The 20,274-nt window shown below is 44.9% G+C and overlaps 1 protein-coding gene across 8 annotated transcripts in view; it reads right to left on the bottom strand.

The window, feature by feature from the left end:
• AOPEP (aminopeptidase O (putative)) overlaps window positions 1-20,274 on the bottom strand; it is a 539,579-nt gene that overhangs the window by 346,891 nt on the left and 172,414 nt on the right. The gene's annotated exons all lie outside the window — the stretch shown is intronic.

Genomic DNA, 20,274 nt, shown 5'->3' with positions numbered 1-20,274 from the left:
AGTTTGTTCTTCTTAAAAAGTTCTAACCAGCACTGTTCTGCATGATAATAAGAAACTTCTTAATTCATAGTTAATAGTGGCAGTTTAGTGTGAATTTCTAGAACTGCACTACAGTTAAGAAAAGTGCAAATCCACCCCTAAACTGCCACAGATTAAGAAGTGCTTAATAATTGTAGACTACAATCACTGATTTGTGAAGTGCTTCTCCTCCCTGCTGAATCCTGTGAAGCAGTTCTGTGCTCTAACCCTTCCAGTGCTGGGCATTGATGCAATACAGCAGATGTATGGGTTACCTCAGCAACAGCAACTTCCCTCCCACACTGCACTGTCTGAGAAACCTTCCTAGAGCCTCCTATTTAAGAACAGTTTAAGAAGGAAACTGCACTATTTGGTGATTTCTTAAGATGTCTGAGACAGTTCTGCTTGGATTTCTAAAAACCTACCAATATTTAGTCTCAGACACTTTTGATAAAAGTCCCCAAATTACTTTTAATATAGTTTTTGTCTCACTACTGGTTTCTCTGTCCATTTGTAGCAGAATGGTACCCATGTGTAATGATCGCTGCTGCAGCAGCTATTACTGGAAGTAGTAGTGCTGCAGCTCAGGCAGTTCTGATCTATTTCCATGCAAGCTGCATAGCTTTGTCTGTCTTTCCCTGCTGTCAGCTTGTGACTGATTATCATTCACCTGTGTGGGAATCTGCATGTCTGCTCCCATTGGATGACCTCAGTATAAAGATCTGCTTCCTGCAGGGTTTCCTTGGGTTTTCATAGCTTCAGTGTAAGCCAGTCTTGCTGTCGCTTTAGCCCCCGATCGTGTTTCTTGTTATAAAGATACCTTGCTGGTCTTTGCATCATATATTGGTTCATTGCCAATATATATGCATACCAGCACGTTTATTATTTTCCTTGTATTTGTGTTATGTTGATACATTAGTGTCGCTGATGTATACGTACACAAACTGTTTATATCCTGTGTGCAGTTAGTCAGCTTTCCAGCACGTTTTGGTAGGTTGCGCGTACCGTGACCACCCGTGCTGAGGTAGTTACCCTGCTCCTGGTTCTGTTTGTGGATTGCGTTCATCTCTGCGAAGAGATAACGAATCCTTCTGAATCCTGTTCTGTTACTGTTTGTGGATTGCGTTCATCTCTGCGAAGAGATAACGAATCCTTCTGAATCCTGTTCTGTTACCGTTTGTGGATTGCGTTCATCTCTGCGAAGAGATAGCGAATCCTTCTGAGTCCTGTTCCCTGTATTACTCCATTCCTAGTCAGCGTTCCTGCTTATGTCATATATCGGTTCATTGCCGATATATACATATGTTAGTCAGACGTTACAAATAGTTTCATTGATAGCTGTAATTGTAATACGCTAGGAAAACATACTTATTGTATATTTATCTGTGTTACGTTCATCTATCTTAATCCTGCTATTTTCTGACTATCCTGTCCTGTCTTTGTGAGGCACGCCATCGCCGCATCGCATTGGCTGCCTCATTCCAGTCTGTCTGGTTTTGGACGCTTGCTGTCGCTAAGTAGCCGCTAGCTAGCAAGCGTTCATTCTGTCTACCTGTCCTGATCTCCTCAGTTCTGGTTTGTGCGCTCAGCGCTACTTTGCGCTGAGACGTTATAACGAAAGCATTGTTTGTGGCTGTCAGATCTGCACCGGCTCTGTGCGCCACAATCTCCTATTGGAGTCAGTCCTCCTCTCCACTATACTAGGGATAGCCTGTTTCCTGGTGCTAGTGTGTGTACCTCCTCCACGCCAGCTCATGCGTTGCATGCTGACTGTGGAGAATACACCACCAAGCCTTACACCATGCATGTCAACATCCATCCCCCCCAAAATTACACCCACAGTTTCTATGGACTCCTGCTGGCATAGATAGAGAACATTTTTGATCATACATCAATTGTGAATGCCATAGTTTTAATAGATTTTCAGTAGACTAAATGTCTATATTAAATCTATCATCTAAAAATATTGTGTAGTGTATGACTATCTTTTCTTTATCTAATAGCAGATATTGATCAGGATATTGTATTAGGCAAGGCATAGCTTAGATCTGTAGAAAAATGAATTATCCCCTTGCTGCGGTTTCTATGAATCAAAAATATAATTTCAGGAAGGCTTTATCACACCTTAAAAACACATGCTTCCCAATAACTCAGTCTTGTCCACTAAACATTTATTTAATATATTAATTGTGCTACTGAGGTAAGGAAGTTGGTTTCAGACTCTCAAGGTGGGGTCTACTGTTACTTCTTGGAAGGCATCATCCTGTTGTTCAAACTTTAAGGTGAAAGGTACAAAGGAAATTACTTCCTTTCTACCTATATAGAAGATTGCAGCCTATAGTCAATAGCATTGTAAACACATATTAGGCATGTGGCCTGGAAGTGTTCAGGACCCGATCTCTTAGGCGACATTGCAGGGCCTACACTGTACAGAAGGATTGTCAGCCTTCCAACACGCAAAGTGTTCTGTTGCTATGCGGGGTGGGGAGAAGGGTCTACAAAATGTCACTTGAGTGAGGTCATGCAACGGGCTGGGTGATTGGGGTGAATAATGATCTGCTGGGCTGATCGCTGTCAGTGAGCATCGGGGACAGCTATACACATGCTAGTTTATCTAGATTCTCGGTAGAATCGGACATTATCTAGCATGTGTACGAGGCTCAAGGTGCAAGAATGTGGTCAATAGGGATTGTCAATAAATTGCTAATCAGCTGCCTTATTTCCAAACATTGGCTGAGATTTGGTACTCTATGTCCTAGGTTCTCAATGTGTGGTACGCTTACCCCAGGGAGTACTTCTGATGTCTCCAGGGGGTATTCAGGATTTATTTAATTAAGTATAATACATTTATAGTTTTAGAAAACGATAAATCCTATATATAAACAACAACACCAAAGTGGCATTTTAGCTTTTAAAAAGCAAAAGTTAATACCTGTGGTTTCGAAACAATCACCATGTGCTCTTACTAGATATATCTGTGTCAAGGGGTACTTGAGATAATCTTTACCATGTCAGGGGGTACTTGGTGAGCACAGGCTTTCAAAGGGGCTCATACCAATAACATGTTGAGGAACACTGCTCTATGTGACTATGGCCTCAATCCACAAGCAGTTTAGACTAGTCTACTGATGGTTTTTCGTTTACTGATGGTTTGGTGTAATGTTTTAGACCTGTTTTTAGACCGGGTCTAAAACATTCGGTAATTAGGGTGGTAAAGTAGGGGAAATGATCAAAAGATGCAATTCACAAAAGCAAACAAGGAGTAACCACGCTCACTTTTTCTGACAGAGATTAGACCAGTTGATTTCTGTTGGTAAAGTAATTCTGTGAGGTATTTTTTTCATGAAGGATGGAACCTTTTGAATTAATTTTGCAGGAGTTTAATTGTATCCAGAGGAGAGCTCATCAGAGGAGAAGAATGTCAGTCATAGCTACTCGTTTGTGAACTTCATCTTGTGATCATTTCCCCTGCATTATCGAACTAAATATTGAATGTTTTAAACCAGGTCTAAAACATTTGGTGACTATTGGTGAATTCCCTCTTGATGCAACGGATTTACTCCAAACCATCAGTAGACTAAAACCCATCAGAAGACTAGTCTAAACTGCTTAGTGAATTGAGGCCACTGTGCAGATGGGAACATGCCTCTGTGTCCTTTGTTTTTTTACTTTAAAAACCGCCTTGGGTACCCTTTTAAAGCAATTTCATATGCTACAAGCTGATATAGAAAGAACTACAACTAGAGGTAAATTAATTACAAACATACAAACATTATAAAAAAATCCGGGTGTGATGTTTGTCACACTTGGCGAATAAACAGATCCTGATTCTCATTCTTTAGGTGAATTAATAGCATGCAAAAACATGACACAACAAGTTGTGGGCATGAGAAAACATGCAATATGTAGCAATATGTGCCATTAATAAAATTATAATAAACCATCGGCAGTAGATTACTTATAGGAATTACAGCACCTCACCTCCTCACTATAATGTACAACAGCAATATAATTACATCCCTGGCATTACAAATGTCTTGATCATTAGTGCTTCCAGATAAAGATTCAATAAACATTTGTAGAAATGGAATCAGAAGAAGCTGTGATGCTGAAATTGATATATCTTAATAAAAAAAAGGCTTAGGGGATGTTAACTATATTTTGAAGTCAATACTAAGTATTGTACTAATAAATACAAAAGACTTAAACATTCCCCACATATTGCAGGGCAAAAAACATGTAAATAGGACTGCTTTAGTGAAAAGGTTAAAAAATATATGTGTGATTCATTTCCATTAGAATTACGAAATACTGTGGCCAATCCACAGCATTCATTTGCTTTTGGCAATAATATAGTAACATAAAAATAGTCCAACTGAGTCATAAATAAATAGATGCAAGACCTAGTGTTCTTGCTACCAATAACCGCTATTGAAATGTTGTTGTGCTTCTGAGATATGGAATATTAGATAGAAAGTATGATTTAAGCATCAGAATGTTGTTTTTTCCATGTTGCATAATAAAGGCAAACAAACACTAGTTGACATTAAAGGGTAGAAGTATGCTTTTAAGGCATTCTTCACGGAAAGCTACAAAAGTAGCCCTCATTTAAGCATGAATTATTTTGGGGCCCTTCCCATCATAGACTTCAAAGACAGCAGGCCAGTGTCTACAAGCCAGCATTCCAAATGAACCTTCCACTGCTGCCTTTGGCCCTGCGAAAAACAAGGGCCGTCTAAACACTTCAGTTCAATAACAGGGATTATTAGTTTTGTTTACTACAGTAACCACATAAGTTGACCAACAGTTTGTCAATGTCTGTTCATCCTCTACTCAGATCTACTCTAACTGATAATATGCTTCTGTACCAGCACAATGTACCATCAAATAATTCTATTTAGGCCTCTTTTCCAAGGGAGGCTAAAGATCGTGAATTCACTGCCAGTGCCTGTCAGCTGCTCCCATGCACTGACTGGGCACTTGCTAGCATCTGGTACTGTTGGCAAACTTATGTGGTTACTGCAGAAAAAAAAGATCAGAAACAAAACAATTACTTGTGCTTTTGTACTTACAACAATGCAGCAGCAACTTCAGTTGTATCTGTGCTGGACACAATGCATAAAGCAGAGCACTGATACTTAATTCATTTGCTGGTATATGCAACTCCCTATACTGAGTTCCAAGTGCAAAAGAAACACAGTACTGACAAATCTGGCTGTTGGAAGAAGGATTAGAGAGCAGTATAGAGAGCAGTACTCTATTTTCCACTAGGTTTTTATATGGCTGGGACTAAAGTGGCATTAAGTATAAGGGCTACTTCACAGTGCTCTGTTGCATTGCAGAATAATTCGGCATGTCAATTCACCGTCCATACATTTCTTTGGGGCTGTTCGTGTTATTCTAGCTCACTGCATGCAGGTTTTGAATTAATGTCTATGTCTAATCTCCATTGTAGTTCACACTCATAATGCATGGATTATGCTATGCATCACTGTGAATCCAGCCTATGGGTCCTTTTACACTATATCAGTTGCTTGTAATTGAAAGGACAACTGATGTGCAGAGCAGTGTGCATATTTCCCTATGGCCTCTTTCACACTATACGCTGAAGAACTGTAGCTTTTTCACAATGCACTGCAATAGAGAAAAAAAACACATTTAAATGCAATGCATAGCTACGCATTACAAGTGTAAAGTGTAAAAGGGCCCTATGGCTGTGTGTACAATAGCCTGTGTTTTATTTGCATGCATTGCAAATGCAAGGTATTTGGAATGCATCTGGGATGTGTTCAGGATGTGTGTGGTCTCAGCCTGCCAGTGCCATCCCACCCACTGAGTTCAAACATTCCGGAACTGACTTCAAATGCATCGGACCTGGACAGGATGCATTTGGCAACACAAATGCAATTGTAAATGCATTATAGCAGAAGGTTAACATTACTTCACAGTATGTCCACAGTATCTCATTCAAAGTCCAAATGCTGAATTTAATGTGTGTTCTATGTTTTTATCAGGAAGCAAAAAAAAAAAAAGAGAGACGAGAAAAAGATCATGCACACGAGGGTCTTTACAGTTCAGAGTGATCTTTTAAAAGACAGCTGCAGGTAACAGCAGGTATTTAGAATAAGAACTGACAGTCAATATTCCAGACTACAATTTGTATAAAAATGTTCTGCCTTCTGATGCAATGTAAAATCACTAATGCCAAACAGCATTATTGATAATGGATCACAGTAAGTGCTACTGTTTACCAATACAGTGAATGTAGAACTAAAGGCTTACCGTTATCTGAAATCCAGAACTTCTGTGTGAACATAAAATACTTTTCTATAATAGGTAAAGAGTTCCCGCTGGTAGTCTGGCACATACAGCATGTATCAGGAAGACGGGCATCCAGCAGCATATCTGGGATCCTAATACCGGTAGCTTGTTGTACACAACAGTAAAATCCTGCAGTGTGTGCTTGGCCTCTAATACCAGACTGCTTGTTAGTAATTCTAAATTAACAGAATTTTCATTAAATAAAATCTAACTTGAGCATTATTATTGAAATGAATTTTGCAACTTAATGTAAATATACTTTTTTAGGGTTTTCTGTAAGTGGCACAACGGCCATCAATCTCTTGTTACAGCAAAGCAGATCTAACCTCTCTACCAGGGTGATTTTATTGTGATTGTAAAAAAGATTTGCAAGTGCTCTTGTCAGTTTTCTCTTGTACTTGGTTTACTCTCACTGGCCTGCAGATCAAATTAAGATCTTGGGCACAATCTAATTAAAGGGAACCTGAAGCAAGATGTATATGGAGACTGCCATATTTATTTCCTTTTAAACAATACTAGCTGCCTGGAAGCCCTGCTGATCTATTTGGCTGCAGCAGTGTCTAAATCACACCAGAAACAAGCATGCAGATAATCTTGTCAGATCTGACAATAATGTCAGAAACAACAGATCTGCTGCATGCTTGTTCAGGGTATATAGCTATCAGCATTAGAGGCAGAGGATTAGCAGGATAGCCAGGCAACTGGTATTGCTTAAAATTAAATAAACATGGCAGCTTCCATATATATCTCGCTTCAGGTTCCCTTTAACTTTTTCTCCTGTCTTGTGATAATGGACAGATTCAACCAAGAGACAGATCTCTCTCTAATCGAATCTGATCAGAGAGAGATCTGTTGGCTGCCAATACACCACTAGCCGATTGCCGATTGATTTCAGGACTTTTTGATACTTTTTCAATTGTAGAGCGCGGAAAAGTTATTTTAAACAGGGATGAGAAATTAGCTCCTCAGAGAACTCTCAATTAAAAAAGTGAATTGGATTGGGCCCATTTTCTTTAACGCCCGGTTCACATTAGCCTCAAACAGCGGAATGTAAGCGAAACGGATACTGTACAACCGCAACAGATGCGAATGGATCCAATCTTAACCAATGGAACCGTTCACATGCGTCCGTTCGTTCGGAACAGTTCCGTACATTCCGGACTGCAATTTTGCTGCAGCACCATTTTTTCCCAAATGCTGAGCCCAGCGGACCGGAAACGTAAGCACTGCATTGGGGGCAATGGGAGAATGGAACGTTTCTTCACACTAGTGAAGAAACAGACCGTTAAGGGGTAATATCCTTGGGGGGGGGGGGGGGGGGGAGGGGATTGTTGATGCGAACTGAGCCATACCTGAGCGAGTGGGTGGGTAAGGGGGGGTCCAGCAGCGGGTGAGCGGGGGTTGAAACTTACCCAGGCGTCTTTAGAGTGAAAACGGATTCAATCGACCGGTGATTAGATCCGTTTTCACTGATTCATTTGCCAGTGTGGATCAAGCCATACGGATCCGCTTCACCGGATCCGTTTGGCTTAAAAATACAGTGTGAATCGAGCTTAACAGGAGTAGCTGTCAGGTGCAAAGGGTGTGATTTGTCTACTAGTACAAAATTAGGACAAATTATTGTTATAGGGCACCAACATATTACACGGTGCTGTCAAATACACGGCATACAACAGATGAATGGTATGGACTGATTCACGGAGGTCCGGTAAAGCTGCCATCGGCAATTTTACCGGTACCATGGCTGGGAGAGCAGCACGCATTATGGTATTACCACAACCCACGTTAAAGCGGACCCGAACCAAACATTTTTTTAATTCAAAATATTTAGTTGCACCACTCTGACACATACAAATATAAATAAACACTCCTTCAAGCCTATGATCATTTCAGTGATCTTTTCACCCTCCTCTTTGCATAACTAGGGTTATACAGGTGGCAGCCATTAGTAATTCCTCCATTGCTGGACACCATCTACTCCACCAGTTTGCCGGATTATTTGCCGGCAATATGAAAGAAAGGGAGGGGTTTCTTCAATAAATGTAAAATATTTTATATTTGTCATCATGCAGCTGAAAAAAGGGCTGCTATTTATTATTATAATTTAGAAAATAGATTTTATTTCTGAAATCTTGTATTTTTAGTTTGGGTCCACTTTAACAGGATAACGTGCATGTTGCTATGGTGATGCACTTTACTATAGCAATACAAGTATTACTCAGGTGAAGTAAGTTGCAGTAATAGTGTAACTACTCCCCCAGTCTTCTTACTATTAAAACTGCCATGCACTCGCTGTGGATGTCAGCTTTACTGGACCTACGTGAATCAGTCCCATGGAACTGTAACTAACTGGTGATAGTTACGAGAGAGAAGGGGTAAGATTGGAAGGCAGGTTGGAAGTGATGATCACAACAAACAGACAAGTTTGTTAAAAGTGTTAGTTCCCAGTTATTATTTATTTATTTAGGTTGCAGGTTACAAGTACAATTACCATAGTAGTTTACTAAACCACCACTTAACCACTTCCCAACTGAGGGGTTTTACCCCCTGACCACCAGAGCAATTTTCACCTTTCAGCGCTCCTTCCATTCATTCGTCTATAATTTTATCATTACTTATCGCAATGAAATGAACTATATCTTGTTTTTTTTCGCCACCAATTAGGCTTTCTTTAGGTGGGACATTATGCCAAGAATTATTTTATTCTAAATATGTTTTAATGGGAAAATAGGAAAAAATGTGGGAAAAATTTATTATTTTTCAGTTTTCGGCCTTTATAGTTTTTAAATAATGCATGCTACTGTAGTTAAAACCCATTAAATGTATATGCCTATTTATCCCGGTTATAAAACCGTTTAAATTATGTCCCTATCACAATGTTTGCCGCCAATATTTTAGTTGGAAATAAAGGTGCATTTTTTTCAGTTTTGCGTCCATCCCTAATTACAAGCCCATAGTTTTTAAAGTAACAGTGTTATACCCTCTTGACATAAATATTTAAAAAGTTCAGTCCCTAAGGTAACTATTTATGTATTTTTTTTAAATTGTAAATGTCACAGGAGCCCTAGTGGCTGACCGCACTTAACCTTCTAAACGGTGCCAGCGCACAGATCGTGCGAACTCTGGTCGCAGTCAATGCGCAGGAACCGTTAAGAATTAGCCGCAGACAACTCAGAAGGGAGCCTGTGAGACACGGGTGATTACAACTTCACCCACTGGTTCAGAGTAAACTGCCACCACCGCGGTTATCATGGGACCGTGGAGCCCACTAACTGACTGACTAATCCTGCGAATAAAACGGTTAAACACACGATATTCTGTCTAGCCAACAACAAACAAACAGTAGCGTATCTTCAGAGACCCGGGATCAGTTCTGTGTGTGCTGATAAGCAGGGTAGCGGACAGTGAATGACTTGGAGAAAGTCGTTTATTCACGCAATATAAATAATTAATATATACAGACAATTATTAAAATTACAATTATTAAAACAGTAATAGCCAGTATAAAAAAATAAAAGAAGGGAGAAAAATACTTAGTTCCTGGAAAGATGTCCTTTTTGTGGGAAAATCAGAGTTCTGGGTTTCAATCTGAGTTCAGAGTTCAGACCAGGTGGATGCCAGCATATCCTCAAGCTGGCACCTGATGAGTTCAAGATGTTTCAGTGTGGAGGACACTGAGTTTGGGTCCTCTGCCATTCTTATGCCCCTGCTTCAGTAGGAGGGAGTGAGGGCGGGGAGCCATACACCCCCTTAGAAGATGAGATGAGCCCTCCCCTTGTCCTGGGGGCTAGAAATCATATCTACCCATATATGGGCTCTATCTCACAGAACCGTACAGGTCAGGGCGGATTTATTACCATTTTCAGGTCTGTCTCAATTTACCCAGCGCCCTGATACCAGACATGAGGTGTGGGACCCCTGTGGTATCATCAGGGCATTTTCAAACTGCCTAACTGGCAGTCCTTACCTCAGAATGTTCTGAAACTTCCTCAGAACCAGCACCGGGGCTCATGCTACACTTCCCCCACGTTTGGCGAAGCTGCCATCTCAGGAACCCCAGAAATATGACAGATCTGGGAAGTTATGGATATGCTATGAGTCTCAGGTTATTCCCAGGCAAAGGCTCTTTGAAGTTTGGAGCAGCCAGCTAGGTGTCACCTCCCCTGCTGGGAGGGAGCCAGTGGGTCTGGCTTCCCCCCAACTAGATTGCTTCTGCCATGGTGCTTGTCACCTTATACCTGATGGATGGGCCATCAGCACAGCTTGAAGCCAGGGACTCTCCGGGGCAGATTAGGCTCAGGCTCATTAGCATATCAAAAGAGCCATCCAGCCTTTAAGGTGGCCATACACTGGTCGATGTGCCATTAGATCGACCAGCTGACAGATCCCTATCTGATCGAATCTGATCAGATAGGGATCGTATGGCTGCCTTTACTGCAAACAGATTGTGAATCGATTTCAGCCTGAAACCGATCACAATCTGTTCAGCTGCTCCTGCCGCCTGTCCCCCCCCCCGTATACATTACCTGAGGCTGGCTCCCGGGCGTCTTCTCTGCACTGCACCGCACTGCTGTTCTTGCTCCATCCCGGCGCTTCCTGTGTTACTCCGTGACCAGGAAGTTCAAATAGAGCGCCCTCTATTTCAACTTCCTGGTCACCGGAGTGACACAGGAAGTATAAGCGTACACTGGGAGATGCGGAAATGCGGTGCAGCGAGGAGAAGAGGACCCCGGAGCCAGCTTCAGGTAATGTATACATGCTCGGATCGGGCCCGAATCGTACGCCGCAAGCGACGCGCTCCTACCGCCGGGCGATCGAGGGTAATTTCCCGCACGGCGCGATCGACGGTCCGATCCGATTTCGGGAGGGAATCGGATCGGCGGGTGCGTTTAGCGCAAGCGATTGGCAGCAGATCCGATCCCAGGATCGGATCTGCTGTCGAAACGGCCGTGAATCGAGCCAGTGTATGGCCTGCTTTAGGATGGTGCTCTCTCTGCTAAGAAAAGGACTTCAGCTGCCCCTACACACTCAACCCAGATTGTATCGATTTGAAGCGCAATCAATGCAGGGAATCGAGTGCGATCGCTTTTTCTTCATGGGCGGTTCCAGGACGCGTCTGCGGCCCCGCAACCGTCCGTGACAGCACCCCCTGGGGAGAAGGCAGATAGACATGCATCAGCAAGATGTGTGGCGGCGCCGCTAACCTGGCTGACGGGCCTCGAGTTGCCAGTACGGCGGGAAAACCTATTGGAGCCTGTGGCTCGGTTCCCCTGGACCGGTCGCGGTCTGCTACCCTCAGGGTTGACCCGACATGGACCGTTCTGGACAGGGCATTTGCGCCACTGCAGTCGGACGTGGTGTCTGCCGGGACTGCTGACAACGGGCAGTGGGTTGGTTAGGTCAACAGCCAGCCCACGCAGGGTTCCCCTGCTAAGTGGCTGTGGACCTAAGGGAACCCCGCGGGAATCCCTGGACCTTCCCAGCTCCTGACAGACGGCACATGCCCTGCAGTAGTTTGCTACATCCCTGTTCATCCGGGGCCAATAAAACTGGTTCCGAATACCGGCAAGTGTCTTGCGGACACCCGAGTGCCCTGTCAGAGGATTACCATGTGCGGATTTCAGCACATGTCCCCTGAACGCACTCGGGACCACAAGCCATTTGGTATTCGCGTGGGATCTACCTGTAGGGGGCTGTACAGACTCACTGTACAGTCTCCCACCTTCCCAGTACACCTTGAAAGCGGCCCCGTCTGCGAGGGGCTCAGCGGCTTGCTGCCTGAGCACCTCCAGGCTTGGGTCACGTTGTAGTGCGGCTGAGAATACGGCGCTGTCAGTTTCAGCCAACTGGCTCATGTCACACGAGGCCAGCGGCTGAAAGGTCTCATCCCTGCGGTCAGAGGAGGGGGAGGAGGCCGGAACCCCCTCCACCTGTTCTGAGCTCGGGTTCTGAGCAGTGCAGCTGCGCGGTACTGCTAGCACAGGTACACTGTCAGAATGGCACAGACGGACATTACTCAAGTCATCATTGCATGCAGTAATGACATTGACAGGTATAGACATTTTTTCATTACAGACAGGTTGTACAGTAAACTCAGGTACAGTTACAGCATCATCACAACAGACAGTCTGTACATCAAACTCAGGTGCCTTTGAAGCAGGCACTATTGAACCTGGTACCCTTGAACTGGGCACATTCAACCCACCTCCCCCTGGTGCTCCCCCAAGTGTATAAAGTACCTGGTGGTGGGTGGAGAGTCCGTCTCCTTCCGTGAGCGACAAGGCGGTCGTGGCAGGTTCATAGTAGGACACAAGCTTGCCCAAATCAGTCCCCAGCAACACAGGCACCATTAAATAAAATTGTTAGGGTCACACACTTTCTAAGGTATACCAAACTTACTTTATTGTTGCATAACTACAAATAGCCCCCCATAAATACTCACAATACCATTACATAGATCCCAAACATTTTAAAACCAGCAATTGCGGAGCCTTTATAGCTGAATGCATGTAATCAATACAAAGTGATGCAAATACATAGATATAATTTCTCCTGGCCAGGAATAAATTACACCACCATCACATTCGTCCGCGCATACTCCCTCCTTACACACTTGTGCCACAGCTGTTGTAACTGGTGGGGGCCCCCCCTGTATCAGAGTTATGGTTTCCAGTGCACTATTAATCAGGCAAGATAATGTTCCATTCACTGTATACAGTTCATCTGCCACCGCTTGTAGCCTGGCAGCATAGGTTGATCTCACCCCTCCAGCTGTCAGCTTCTATCCTCGGTATATCCCAGGTCCTTAGTTGGATAGCCGGTCACTCTTGCTCTATCCGCGCTGGGGTCAGCACGACCACCTCACAGCGCTATTCCCGCAAGGTAGAGGACGCCAGCCCGGGATCCCATCAGTGACGTGTGAGAGGGATGCTGCGTCACACGCATCCGCTTTGGCTCCGCCCACCGACGCGTTTCACGTCCTCATTGGACGTTTCATCAGGGTGTGTCCATGCCTCCCTTTGCCCCGTCCTATGTATCCTCCTTGACCCCGCCCCTTGTCTCCGTAACAATACCATTCACATTGATCTATACAGTGACTTTTCCTGGGGTGGGTTTCATATGGATAGCATATATTCCATGGGGGTTGTTATGCAATAGGCACACATTGACAGTATACAGCAGTATGATGTTCTCAGGGCACAATAAAATTATTATTGCCTTTTCTTTCTTTTTATACACAGTTCCAGAACACGGATATCGGCACTAGCAGTGTGTGGATTAGACAGTATCCCCATTTTTTTCCTTTTCTGATATGAATGTTTTTTACACAGTTGCTCAAATATACTTAGGCATTCCCTCCATCCTGTCTCAGCAGCACACAGAGATATTTTATATTTAATATATGTGTGATACACACTTAAAGGCACAGTCCTTAACCATGGCACAATCCATGCACTGCGGTTCCACGTACACCACATGCGCTACCCACAGACATAATTCAATATTGAGGTTCAAATTCATCATCTCACATATAGTTAATTAAGAGTGGGGGGGGGGGAGATCACTATATAATTAGTTATATCTATTTGCCCTGAGGAATGGGGAAAGGTCCAATTCTGCATTCAATCCACCCGGAGTTACACCCCCAAGTTTAAAGATCCACATAGCTTCTTTGCAGTAAAGGACCTCATCAAAGTCACCCCTTCTCCCAGAAATTTTTAAACCATAGATTCCCCTAACCGAGGTCCCCCTCAGGCTGTTTTGATGATGATCCCTATAATGGTCATAGATTAATCCTGTTGCCTTCCCACTTGTAATTTTACAGAAGTGTTCCAATACTCTCTCTTTTAATGCTCTTTTTGTTTTACCAATGTATTTTAGACCGCAAGGGCACTGTATCATATATACAACTTTTTTCGTGTCACAATTAATAAAAGATCTGATAGTATATTCCTTTTCGCCCTTGCTGTCAAAAAATACCCTGGTATTTTCCACATATGGACACATTTTGCACTTAGAACATTTAAACATGCCTGTAGGTTTTCTCTGATCAAGCCATGTAGATGGATTTCTCCGTAGTTCACTATGCACCAAGCGGTCCCTCAAATTAGGCGCCCGCCTTGCTGTTAAGAGTGGTCTTGGCCCTACAATTTTTGCCACTTCTCCATCTGAGGTCAAAATAGGCCAGAACTTATTCAGAAGTTCACGCAAGTTACCCCAATGGGCTCCAAAGCCGGTTATAAGGCGCATATGTCCCTCCCCCTCCGCCCTCCGCGGCATCCCTCCGGGGGCCAGCAATTTTTGCCGGTCCTGGTTCCATGCCCTCTTCAGCGCTTTACGTAGTACCGAGTGTGCATAACCACGTTCGCGGAATCTTTGATACATCATCCGAGCTTCCTGTCTGAAGTCATCGTCCCTCCCACAATTCCTCCTAAGGCGGAGGAACTGTCCATAGGGAATTCCCTTCTTTAGGGACTGTGGATGATGACTCCCTGCATGCAATACCGTATTGCCTGCTGTAGGTTTGCGAAAGGACATTGTGACCACCCTCTTTCCCTCAATCTTCAGCATGAGGTCCAAAAATGGAATCTCCATACCCGAAGAGAAGGTCAAACGGATATTTTTACCGTTGATATTGAGTTTGGCCACAAACTGCTCCAATTCACATTGGGTGCCCCTCCACACCATTAAGACGTCGTCTATGAATCTAATCCAGAGGGCGACGTGTGCACCATATTCCTGGCTGGGGAACACTTGCTCCCTCTCCCAGAGTCCCAAATGCAAGCAAGCATAGGCTGGTGCACATGACGCCCCCATCGACGTTCCGCGTAGTTGCTGGTAATAGCACCCATCAAAAATAAAGCAATTCCGCGTTAAAATCAATCTCATTGCCTCAACAATGAAGGCATTGTGAGCCAGAGTGGAGGGATGCCGCTCGCGGAGGAAGAAGGACATTGCCCGGAGGCCCTCCTCATGCGGGATCGACGTGTAGAGAGACTCAACATCGATCCCCACAAGGAGGGACCCCGGGGGCACCTCAAAACCAGCAAGGACACCCAGGACATCACGTGTATCTTGAACATTTGAAGGCAGGTCCTGCACCAATGGACGTGTTTTTCTATCAACATATTGACCTAGCCGTTGGGTGGGACTACCCACCGCGGATACGATTGGTCGTCCGAGTGGGTTAGACATAGACTTATGAACTTTTGGAATCGTGTAAATAGTTGGTATATTATAGGTAGTTACAGTGAGGAATTCATATTCTTTGGTGGTAAGTATTCCCTCATGTAGTCCCTCATCAATTAGGCTATTGACCTGATTTTTAATTACAGGAAACGGATTTTCACGAAGTTTTCGATATGTATTTACATCATTTAACTGTCTCTCAATCTCTTTTACATAATTCTCCTCATCCATAAGAACAACATTTCCCCCTTTGTCACTAGGTTTAATAACCAGCTTAGGGGCTTTTTGTAATTCTTCCAAGGCTTCCAAGCAACACAGGGACTGGGAGATCCTTCATAACCCCAACAACCCTTTCTTGGATTCCTCCCACTCCCCAATCCAGCTTCACTGTCGCGTGGGCTATGTGAAAAAGGGTGCCCTCTACTCCAGTAAGGGCAAGGGATCGGCTGGAGCTGATGCTCTCCTTTGGCACAAGGTGTGAGTGAACTAACGTGATGTCAGCTCCGGTGTCTCGGAATCCGGTGACAACTTTGCCGTTCACTCTAACAAGTTGCTGCTGGTCGGTTCGGTCGTGGATTTCTTTTCCGCGGGCAAACAGGACAAAATCTGATGATCCAGGCTGTGGTTCGCTGGCGGGTTGCCTCTGCTGTGGGTGAGGTACAGGTGATGCAGATGATCCAGGTGCGGGTGGTGTCTGTCTCCGCTCCGGACAGTCGAATTTCATGTGTCCGGGCTGGCGGCAGTAGTGACAGGTGACCTCTCCAGGCGCTGCAGGCCTGGGTGCAGCAGCTGCGCTGGGTGGCCTCTGTGGCGGACGGCTCACAGGGGCAGGAGAGTCTGCCGAGGTATTGGACTGACCTCCTCTCCAGCTGGATGGGACAGTTCTGCGGGTATTAGCCACCCGGGTAGTTGCAAAAGTCTCAGCAAGGTCTGCAGCGACAGTGGCTGAAGCCGGCCTGCGTTCTAACACAAACTGTCGTACATCAGCAGGGCAAATGTTCAGAAATTGTTCGAGGACGATCAAGTCCTCCAGGACATCATAAGACCCTTTGGTGAGGCCTAGTGTCCACTGGCAGAGTGTGGTGAGCAAGCTGCTGACCACATCTCGGTACGAATCAGAAGACTTTTTCTGCCAGGCCCTGAACTTTTTCCGATAGGCTTCTGGCGTCAGCTGGTACTTAGTAATGATAGCGTCTTTTATAGCAGCATAATCATTATCCTTCTCCGCAGGCAATTCTGCGAAGGCATCAAGCGCTTTGTAGCGCAGCAAAGGTGTCAGATGTCTGGCCCACTGGTCTTGGGACAGACGATACTGACGGCATGCTTTTTCAAAAGACCGCAAAAACAAGTCAATGTCTGTGTCTTTTTCAATATTAGCAAATTTAAATTTTGCACTTACGGGTGGTGCAGCTCCTTCAGCAGGGAGGCTGGGTGGTGAACTCCGGCTGGCCTGTTGAACCTTTGCCATGTTGAGCTCATGCTGTCGTCTCTCCCGCGCCTCTGCGGCATCCCTCTCCGTGTGGCGTTCAGCAGCAGCAGCAGCTTTGCGTTCTGCAGATTGGCGCTCCTCACGCATGTACTGCAGGTACTTGTCCAGGTCAGTCTCCATCAGCTTTTGTAATGCCTGCTGCATTACCGGGTCAGCACCCATGGACAGTCCAGTACTGGCCGGTTCCAGGCGAGTACTTTAAGAACTCTGGGATTGGGGTCCATACTGACAGTCTCTGGCGTAACTGTTGCAACAGGGCCCGCAGGATGCTCAACCTCTGTACGCCTAGGATCTTCAGCCTCTGGTTCCCCTCGATTGTCAGATGGGCTGGTATCCATCTCAGCGGACACTCCCGGCTCCTGCAGTTGCTGGGTATCCCATCTGGACAAGTCTGCTATCAGGTCCTGTTGTTTCCTGCGGCCGACGTCAATGCCTCTCGCTTGGCAAAGATTTTGCAGGTCCGACAGGCACATGTTCTGGTAATTCCCGGACATTTCCATGCCAAATAAAATAAAACTTTTGGGGAGGGGTACTGGCTACACAGTCTCTCTGTATATATAAAAAATATATTGCCTTCCAGCTACACCAACGAATTAGTTTGTTTCTTGATAGCGCTAGCGCTATCTTAGATACTTTCAGCACAACACAGATCCCAACCGCTGCCTAACACTGTCACAGGAGCCCTAGTGGCTGACCGCACTTAGCCTTCTAAACGGTGCCAGCGCACAGATCGTGCGAACTCTGGTCGCAGTCAATGCGCAGGAACCGTTAAGAATTAGCCGCAGACAACTCAGAAGGGAGTCTGTGAGACACGGGTGATTACAACTTCACCCACTGGTTCAGAGTAAACTGCCACCACCGCGGTTATCATGGGACCGTGGAGCCCACTAACTGACTGACTAATCCTGCGAATAAAACGGTTAAACACACGATATTCTGTCTAGCCAACAACAAACAGACAGTAGCGTATCTTCAGAGACCCGGGATCAGTTCTGTGTGTGCTGATAAGCAGGGTAGCGGACAGTGAATGACTTGGAGAAAGTCGTTTATTCACGCAATATAAATAATTAATATATACAGACAATTATTAAAATTACAATTATTAAAACAGTAATAGCCAGTATAAAAAAATAAAAGAAGGGAGAAAAATACTTAGTTCCTGGAAAGATGTCCTTTTTGTGGGAAAATCAGAGTTCTGGGTTTCAATCTGAGTTCAGAGTTCAGACCAGGTGGATGCCAGCATATCCTCAAGCTGGCACCTGATGAGTTCAAGATGTTTCAGTGTGGAGGACACTGAGTTTGGGTCCTCTGCCATTCTTATGCCCCTGCTTCAGTAGGAGGGAGTGAGGGCGGGGAGCCATACACCCCCTTAGAAGATGAGCCCTCCCCTTGTCCTGGGGGCTAGAAATCATATCTACCCATATATGGGCTCTATCTCACAGAACCGTACAGGTCAGGGCGGATTTATTAACATTTTCAGGTCTGTCTCGATTTACCCAGCGCCCTGATACCAGACATGAGGGGTGGGACCCCTGTGGTATCATCAGGGCATTTTCAAACTGCCTAACTGGCAGTCCTTACCTCAGAATGTTCTGAAACTTCCTCAGAAACAGCACCGGGGCTCATGCTACACTTCCCCCACGTTTGGCGAAGCTGCCATCTCAGGAACCCCAGAAATATGACAGATCTGGGAAGTTATGGATATGCTATGAGACTCAGGTTATTCCCAGGCAAAGGCTCTTTGAAGTTTGGAGCAGCCAGCTAGGTGTCACCTCCCCTGCTGGGAGGGAGCCAGTGGGTCTGGCTTCCCCCCAACTAGATTGCTTCTGCCATGGTGCTTGTCACCTTATACCTGATGGATGGGCCATCAGCACAGCTTGAAGCCAGGGACTCTCCGGGGCAGATTAGGCTCAGGCTCATTAGCATATCAAAAGAGCCATCCAGCCTTTAGGATGGTGCTCTCTCTGCTAAGAAAAGGACTTCAGCTGCCCCTACACACTCAACCCAGATTGTATCGATTTGAAGCGCAATCCATGCAGGGAATCGAGTGCGATCACTTTTTCTTCATGGGCGGTTCCAGGACGCGTCTGCGGCCCCGCAACCGTCCGTGACAGTAAATTTTTTATTTTTTTTTTAATTACAAAAAAAAATATTGGGGAGTGTGGGAGGTAAGGAGTTAATTTTTTGTGTAAAACAAGTTTATTTGTGTGTAAAAAATGGTTAGGGTGTAGTTTTACTATTTGGCCACAAGATGGCAACATTACCAATTTGTTTCATGCGACCTGCAGTCCTTCCGGACGCTTGCAGGAAGTAGAAAGAGGCTGGGACTTTGTTATTTTTTCACAATGATCGCGCTGCTCAGCCGAGCGGCAGCAGATCATTGTGGGGCTTAGATCAACGAATGGGAATGGATTTTCCCGTTCGTTGATCTCTGGGCGAGCGGGCGGCGGTGTGTTTACTAGCGGCAGGCGGCATGTTTACGAGCGGGAGCGCGGACAGCGGCGGGAGTGCGCAAAGTACGGATTTCTCCGTCCCTGGGGGTGAAAGGATGGAAAAAGGGGCGGAGAAATCCGTACGCGCGGGGGTAAAGTGGTTAAAGGACATCCGAGGTGACATGTGACATGATGAGATAGACATGTGTATGTACAGTGTCAAGCACACAAATAACTATGCTGTGTTCCTTTTTTTCTGACTGTGCCAGAAAGAGGTATGCAAGTGACAATTTCTGTCCAGATCGGACTATAATGTAACCCTCACTAATAAGGAATTCCAGCCATATAACAAGTTCCTGGCAGTAAATGGCTTCTGAGAATAGGAAAGAGATAAAAAGGGTCAATAATTCACAATTTTTATCCCTGGCATACTTCAATGGATGTGTCATTGAGAAGAGGCCATGAAACAGTAAAAACATAAAAAGTAGATTTAAATATAAAGTAAAACTAAGGGATAACTAAAAAAGTAAGGAGGAGGAGCAGGAGGACAGATACAATTGTTTATCTCAGTTAATTTACACCTCGGATGTCCTTTACGTGTCCTGAATAATTAAGCAACTATACATTACTGATTCTGCTTCCCTGGAATAATTGGAACCCCATGCCTGTTAATGACTTACAACCACTTCTCCTTACATGTCCACTTCACCACTTCAGCCCATACATGTAACCACAACTGCTATTCATGCACCAAGATGTGGTGCCAGCTGTTCACATGTCTGTGGTCTGCACCTGGTCTTTCAGAGAGTGGGTCTGCATCTCAGA

This window comes from Hyperolius riggenbachi, chromosome 1 (genome assembly GCF_040937935.1).
Source record: "Hyperolius riggenbachi isolate aHypRig1 chromosome 1, aHypRig1.pri, whole genome shotgun sequence".
NCBI classification, from domain to species: Eukaryota; Metazoa; Chordata; class Amphibia; order Anura; family Hyperoliidae; genus Hyperolius; species Hyperolius riggenbachi.
The sequence above is the reverse complement of the archived record's forward strand: the minus strand, read 5'-3'. Positions and strand labels throughout refer to the sequence as shown.